The sequence below is a fragment of the Leptonychotes weddellii genome, chromosome 1 (assembly GCF_054177405.1).
Source record: "Leptonychotes weddellii isolate Sample4059 chromosome 1, ASM5417740v2, whole genome shotgun sequence".
Taxonomy (NCBI): Eukaryota; Metazoa; Chordata; class Mammalia; order Carnivora; family Phocidae; genus Leptonychotes; species Leptonychotes weddellii.
This window is the reverse complement of record NC_138369.1, coordinates 120,977,256-120,985,778: the sequence shown is the minus strand read 5'-3', so window position 1 is coordinate 120,985,778 and position 8,523 is coordinate 120,977,256.

Genomic DNA, 8,523 nt, shown 5'->3' with positions numbered 1-8,523 from the left:
TAAAGTTTTCTTTGAGAAGACTTTCAAATGAGGATGACTCCCAGAATGTGGCCAATACAACCTGATATCTGTTCTCAAGGGAAGAGATGGTAGACTCATTGGTTTGGCAGCAACTCAGTCCAGTTCTTGCCCTGCATCTTTCCAAGTTTGTTTTTGAAGTGGTTGGAGCCAAGTAGCCACTGGTAGAAATTGTTATAGAAGGGATGGTGAAGTCCTATACAAAGAGTAGAAGAGGGTCAGCTAGATGCTTTTCTATAGGTGGCTAAAGTCATCATTCAGTCAACCTAGGATGAACTGTGATAGGTAGCTTAAGGTTCTTTTTTGTGTGGGGAGAAAAGGAGAGGATGGGGCAGAGATAGTAGTGTATCTTCCCTATTTTTATTATCTATTCAGTATTTTCAGGCCTGTTATCTCTGTTAGCCTATAGACTCCTGCAAGGTTACTTGTGACTTGGTGTTCATGAAACATTTGTGTCTCAACCACACCGCACTCTGTACCCCACCCTCCATACCCACAGGTCTGTTACTTGCACATAAAGACTCCTGTTCCCAAGTGTTCTCAGTAGAGGAAGTGTCCTAATTTGGGGTCATGGGCCTCCCCTTTAGGGGCATTTGTCTCAGAACTGTCTGAAGTTTGGATATAGGTTTGAAAGGCAGACAGTATGGTTGACAAACTCTATTATTTCTCTTGGTATTTCCTTACCACGACCATTAATGGGTTGCCCATCAATTTGGGCCTTTTTCCAATCTTATCTTTTAATAGCTAGACCAATAGGTCTTTCTACTGAGAACCTCTTTTTTACATTTCCCCCCATTTTCTTCTGTTATTTTGGGAGCTGAAGTTCTCAGAAGTCTTCCTCAACTATCTTTTCCAAAATTGTGCATAGGAAAGACTGCTAGTTATCTACTCCTCTATTCATTCTTCTTTTCTTCTTTATTAACAGAACCCTGATTTGCATGGAGCATATTTGCAATGCGCTTAGCTAAAAAAAAAATGACATTGTCCATCCTCTGCTACCAATAAGGATGACACAGTGTGACACAGTTCTTGTCAATAAGGGGTAACTAAATGTGTTGAGAGATGTTTCTAGTAAAGCTCCTTAAAAGGGGGTAACTTCAGAGCATGTGCCCTTTTGCTCTTCTTTCTTCGCCTTCTTCCTGCCTGTATCTGAGAGGAGATGTTGTACATAGAACAGTCATCTTGCTGCAATATGACCATGTGAGAAAAGCAAAGTGAAGAGCCTGGGTTACATCTGAAAAGGCTGGGTTATTAACAGGGAGGATAGGCGCTGTGTGTGAAGTCACACTGCATAATTTTTGCACACTGCCACCACCCCTGCCACCTTAGGTTGTAAAAACATCCTTTTGTCACCCAGATCCATACTACTCCTATATCTCTAACACTGTTTACAGTAGGACTGTGCAGCTACTGGTTACTCTCACCATCTGAGACATTTTTTTATACCTAAATCCTTTAAAAATAGCTGTTGGTACCTCTTTGCCTCAAGTTCAAAACTTGACATTTCTTGTGAGTGGAAGGCCTGAGATCCTCCAGTGGAGTATGGTATACAATTTGAAAACAATTCAGTTGACAGCAAGTTGGTTACCCTCGCCAATTAGATTTTAAAAATGAATATCCACAGAAACTGGCTTTTACAATAGTAGTAATATAAGTGTACCATGAGATGGTTTTACAACACATTACCCATTTTAAATGTATAGATCCATATTTTAAGTTTTGTGGAGGTGAATTACTCTCTTTTTAGATTCCTTTTTATTTTCAGCCAGTCATTCTAGCTTTGTATTATTTGTAATAGTAAAACATTGGAACAGGTTTAAGACCTACAAATATTAAGGGTTATTGCAACAACTTAACAAAGTTCCAAAACAGTTATGTATTACTTAATTGTGGTCACAAAATAGAATCTACAAGTGCCTCAGTTTACAGAAAGATCATTTCTGTATGTACATATATATAATATCAAGCTGTTACTGTTTTTTTTCCTAGATAAATGGGAGAGATAATATAGTCTGAGTGTTCTATTTAATTTTTCTGTAATGAGCTGGTGTTAACTTTTTCTGCATAAGAATAATTTTTTAAAAATGAAAAAACGTCCTCTTGATGGCCATTGAACAAGAGAAACAGAAGAGTGTTGCTGAGAAATGCAGGGCATTCAGGAGCAGCAGGGGCCAGGGGATGCCTGCTTTTGCTGCTCAGACACCACAGCTGACAGCCCAGACTGCTCCAGGCCCATGAACTGCCCCTGAGCTGCTTATAGGACCTGCGGGGCCATGAGCCCTGGCTGTGACGCCAGAGATGCTCTCTCTTGTCTGCGTTTACTTCCTCGTGGTGCCTTGCCCCATCCCATGTTAACATGTCTCTCTGATGCTTAAAAAGTGTGCTTTCATTTATTCAAGAAACACTAGAATTGGGGTTATATGCCAAACCCCTGAGTAATGCTGAGAACATTCCAGTGAAGCCAAACAGACCTCCATGGAATTAGTGTATAGTAGGGGGATAGACGCAAACCAGATCATCCCGATGTATAGAATGGGATAACGGCTATAAAAGAATAGGCTGCTAGGAGGTCGAGTTACTGGACAAGTGGGGAGACCCTCGTTACCTTGTGCATTCAGAACTCCCACCTAAGCTGAGAACTGTCGGAGGGGAAAGAGCAGGTATGTGACAGTTAGGGTGAGGGGAACAGGTATTCTGGAACAGAGGAAACAGCATGCGTGAGGACCTCCAGATGCTGTGATCCTTATTGCCCCAGTGAAGGGAGCGAGAGGACGGTGGCCGCAGTAGAGAAAGTGGGGAGAATGGCTAGATGAGTTTGCAGAGGTGAGTAGAGGCCAAATCACACAGGACTTTGTAAATTAGGATATGATATTGTCTTTTTTCCTAAGCAGTCACACCATTGAATGGTTTTGAGCTGAAAAATACCTGAATCAGGTTAGTTTTCACACTGGCTGCGGTCCCGGAAATGGCTTGGAGGAAGAGACCAGCGAGGGATTGGAAAGAACAATGATCAGGAAAGGGCCGGTCATTTCTATAGCTACTCTATTTAAATGAGGCGATTGCAGAATCTGGCCGAGTGTTTGTAACCTTGGCCAACTACTAGTTAGCATTCTCTGCTCTTGAAATGGCTGCCCATCTGCTTCGTTCTTCCCTGTATGGGTTCCCAAGTTTGCCATAGATAAACTTTTGGACAGTGGTCATGTCTGAGTTATGAGGTAAATTCTTTGCTCTTCCCATAGTATTGAAGCCACAGCTATGAAAACAACTAACAAATATGGGAGCTTACTAGGAGCCACACACTGTAGTAGGCACTGGCATATGGAGTGAGTAAAGAGTCCCTTCTCTCATGGAACTTACTGGACTGGGAGCAAATATTAAATCTTGCCAGTATGATTACAAACTGTGAGATGATCATGTCAACTTGTCTAACTTGTCTAAGGAGCAGCAGGGGCCAAGGGATGCCTGCTTTTGCTGCTCAGACACCACAGCCGACAGCCCAGACTGCTCCAGGCTCATGAACTGCCCCTGAGCTGCAAGCCACTAACAAAAATCTTAAGGTAGCACTCTTCACAGCTCCCCAACCCAGGGCTGCCTGGTATAATTGTGCATTTGGAGTGTTGCACAGAGATGCCTGGCCAAGGGAGCTAACAGGGTTGAAAACTCTACCAGAATTTCCATTGTAAACCGAAACCCTGTGCAAGGCTACAGCTGCCCAGAGGAAAGAAAGGTACCTTGTTCTTTTGTACCAAAGTGTCCTAGAGGTCAGCACGCTCTTCCTCTCATATTAGAAGGGAATTCCTTATTCTCAAGATGGAAATGGCAGGCTCTAGCTTGTAAATGTGTAGCTGCCTTGAAAACAGAAATGTATCTGAGGTGAATGTTATAAGCATGAGTGGGTGTCATTGTAAGCTAAAAAAGAATGGAGTCTAAAGAAGGCCTAGGACATAGATATTTTTTAGGACCTAATTTTAAAACCGATCCTGCATCAGCAGGACTTGGGTCAATGTTACACAGAGCTAAGACAAGTGGGGAAAGACAACCTAGTGGCAGGACCGTGGAGGAAATAGCTGGTGGTGGTTGTACGGGGTGATGGACTGTGCGCATCACACTGGGGAAAGTTGTGTGAGAGGAAAAGGGACCTATCTATAAAATCATGTATTGGGGGGCACCTGGGTGGCTCAGTTGGTTAAGCATCTGCCTTCAGCTCAGGTCATGATCCCAGGGTCCTGGGATCAGGTCCCACATCAGGCTCCCCCTGCTCTACGGGGAGCCTGCTTCTCCCTCTGCCTCTGCCTGCCACTCTCCCTGCTTGTGCTGTCTCTCTCTCTCTGTCAAATAAATAAATAAAATCTTAAAAAAAAATAATGTATTGGTTTCTGTTTGCTGAGCCTGGCTAATTAAACAAAGCTTCACTCCCCTAATATTAACATTTTGGTCTCAGTTTTGAAATCATAGACTCTCAGCTTATGGGAGTGGTTCTGCATCTGAGAAGAATTCTGCTGGAATAAACCCAGAAACAAAAAGCAAAGGACGAGAAGCCAGGTATTTTGGAGTCTTGGCTCTTCCCAATAGTTGTATGATCTTGGACAGGTGGAGCAAACCTCTCTTGAGTCTTAATTGTTTCATCTGAAAATAGGAGGCTGCCTTCCTCACTGGGTTACAAGCCTCAAAAGATACTGAGATAAAACTTTGTAAACTGAAAGGAAATAAAAGCATACTTTTTGTCATGAAATGCCAAATTTCAAAGTTTTAGAGGCCTGACCCTGAGCTGGGTTGAGCTGCCTGGGTTCGCTGAACCTCTGCCTTGGAGTGGTCCATTTCTGAGGGCGGGTCTGGGCTCATCTCTCTTCTGGCTGTGTCAAGGGTTTGGACTACACTCTAGCATTGATGCCTGAAAAAATTTTGTCATATAGACCCAAGACAATAGGTTATTTCCTGATTCAGACAGGTTATGTTCTGACCATTGGACATCTGTCTCCTAACGGAATCTGGGGTCAGTTGAGATCTCTTTTCCTTTAATGGGGATTGTAAAATCGAGGTAACTCTCAGGCACCAGCACCACCCTTAACAGATGCATTAGAGACCCCTCTCCCCTTGGTTGCTAGTTTGTTGGGCATCGCAACCCACACAGGACTGGTTCACTGCTCCTCGGGCTCAGTCCCTCACTTGCCCTCCCTCCGACAGATACTTTGAGTTAGTGATGATTGTAGAAAACAGTGGCAAAGGTAAGTAGAAGCATCTACATCAGCCTTTTTTTCCCTCTCTGGTGGTCATTACTGAAATGATAGCACCCAAAATGAAGTTTGATCCCTCTAACTTCTCACTAGAGCAAGAACCCTAAAAGGCATTTCAGTGCACCTTCCCACATGCATAGGAAGATTGCCTTCCCCTCTTTCCAAGTTGTTAAGATGGAAGTATAATGTTCAATCCATGCCCATCCATAAGGATGTTGAGTTCAGTTTGTGTGAGGACACTACGAAGGTCAGCAAATTGGCCAGGTGGTCCAGGTGAGAGGAAACGTGCCATCCACAATGAACAAGTACAGCAGAAGGCTAATAACACCACTGTGCATGTGGTTATTCATGTAGCAAGGTGGTTATCACCAGGCCAAAACTACAAAAAGATCCTTGAAAGCAAAGCCAAATGGAAGGAAAATATCTCAGTGTCTTTGTGAAGACCCACGGGGAGGTTTCTTTGTCTTCACACCAAAAATGATTTTGATTCTCATGAATGATAGCTTTATTTCATGGAGATCTTGATCTTGTAACAGATCAAGTTCCCCATTTTCATGGGCTGCTCTGATCCCCAGAGCACACATATGACAGAAAAATATGCAAAAGATGTGAACAGATCACATACACAAAAGATATAAAAATAGCCTATAAACATAGGAAAAGATATCCAGTCTTACTCAGAGAAATGAAAATTAAAATCACAAATACCATTTCTCACCTTTCAGATTGGGAAAAATTGCATCGCATAATATTCTGATGCAAAGTTATGAGGAGACTGCTAACCCTCATATGTTGTGGGTAAAAATGCAAACCAATGAAAGCATTGTGGAGGAAATTTAACAGTATTTAACAAAATGGCATAATCATTTACCTTTTGAGCCAGCAATTTCACTTTTGGGAATGTACCCACTTGTGGGAATCTGTATCTCCAACAATATGACAATATGTGTCATGAGAATATTCACTGTGGCATTGTTTGTAATTGCAATACTGAGAACAACCTATCAGCCCAGGAAATTTAAAATGACTGTGATTAATATGCTAAGGGCTCTAAGGGGTAAAATAGCATGCAAGAAGAAATGGGCAATGTAAGCAGAGAGATGGAAATCCTAAGAAAGAACCAAAAAGAAATACTTGCAATCAAAAACACTGTAACAGAAATGAAAAAAAAAAAATGCCTTTGGTGGGCTTATTAGTGGACTGGACACAAATGAAGAATCCCTGAGCTTGAGAATATACCAATAGAAATCTCCCAAAACTGCAAAGGAAAGAGAACAAAAACTGAAAAAAGCAGAATAGAATATCCAAGGACTGTGTGATAGTACAAAAGTTGTAACATACATATAATGGACATGTCAGAAGGAGAAAAGAGAAAGGAACAGAAGGAATATATGAAACATTAATGACAGAATTTCCCGCAAATAAACGTCAGGCACTAACCACAGATCCACAAAGTCTAGAGAATACCAAGTAGGATAAATTTTTAAAACCTACTCTACCTTGGCATATCATTTTCAAATTACAGAAAATCAAAGATAAAAAATCCTGAAAGAAGTCAGAAGACAATCTACAAAATTGCAACTTTTCTTGAACTCCTTAGATAGTTAAGGTTACAGGACAGCTGGTTATTCTAACTCTAATGAAATACAGGAGTCTCTAAAAAGAGACCAGACACAAACACTCACTCACTTACAGAAAAGCACAGGAAGAATATGGGGTCAGATCATAAGCAGGGAAGAAGGTTTCAGCTAACACGTTTATCCAGTTGCTAAAGTCTGAATGTGAATGTGGGATAATCTGAGAGAACAGGATCCCAAGAAGAGAATCTGAGAGATAATCTGAGAGAACAGAAATAAGGGATTTCACACTTGCAGGCTTTTCTCAATGGACCCCCACAAGGTTTTCATTCACAAAGAAGTCTGGTTGGAAGAGCAGGGGACTAGAGGAGAAAGTATCCTTGTGGTACAGACCTGGAGGAGAGGAGCAGTCTCTGTTGCAGGAAATGCAGGAAGCCTTGTCTGGAAATGCAGCCGCTGGGCCAAGGGCAGCATCCCTATGACTCCCAGGGCGTAGGTGAAGACTGATTATGGCTGGGAGGAGCAGGAAGAAAAAAAGTCCTCATGGGCTCAGAACAACAAAGGTCTCCTACTGCTGGGGGAGGACAGGGTCACTGAGGTCTCACCCCTGAAATTCAGAGGCATAGGGCCTGCCTAAAACTGAGGTGGGACCAAGGCATCCTGCCCCAACTAGGCAACCAAGCACTGGTTTTAAGAAGCACTTGCCATCTACCTCTAGGGGAGGAGCAAGAGGGTGGAGAGATATCCTCCGAAATGCAGGCAAAGGCAAACAGTCAAGGCCTAAAGCTAAGAGTGGAGCAGGAACATTGAGAAAAAGGTAAACCTGTCCCAGCATAAGTACAGGGGAACACTAGAATTGGAAGCCATTGGTGAACTGAAACTAATAGAAAACAAAACAAAACAAAACAAAACCAAGGAGTGCCTGGGTGGCTCAGTCGGTTAAGGGTCTGCCTCCGGCTCAGGTCATGATCCTGGAGTGCTGGGATTGAGCCCCACATTGGGCTCTGCACTCACTGGGGAGCCTGCTTCTCCCTCTCCCTTGGCCCCTCCCCACTCATTTTTTCTCTCTCTCACTCTCTCTCAAATAAAATCTTAAAAAAAAACCCAAACCCAGCTCAATTCCTAACTAAATTGACTCACCCTCCCACAATACTTACGGCCTAGCAGAAGAAGAGTGCCCAATTCCAGGCATAAATACTATGTACCTCAGTCATTACTGTCCTACACATAATGTCTGCCTTTCAACCAAAATAAAAAATACAAAAAGGGGAAGATATAAAAATATAATCCATTATCAGCCAAAGTAAGCAGCAGAACCAGACTCTATATGATTAACATGTTGGAATTATAACTTAAATAATATGGTAAAGGCTCTAGCGGAAAAGGTGGAAAATGTGTGAACAGGGGGCAGTTTTAGCAGAGAGATGGAAACTATAAAAAAGCGTCAAATAGAAATAACACGATAACAGACAAAATATTACATTTATGGTAAAAATACAGCAAACAAGGAATAGAACAAAGCTATTTCTTCTGTGATAAAGATATCTACAGAAAACCTACAGCATCATACTTAACTAGTGAAAGATTGACTGCTTTGCTGGTAAGTCAGAAATGAAGTAAGGATGTTTACTCCCAAAACCCTATTCAACATCAAACTGAGTTCAATAAGATAAGAAAAAATGATTTTGTACATA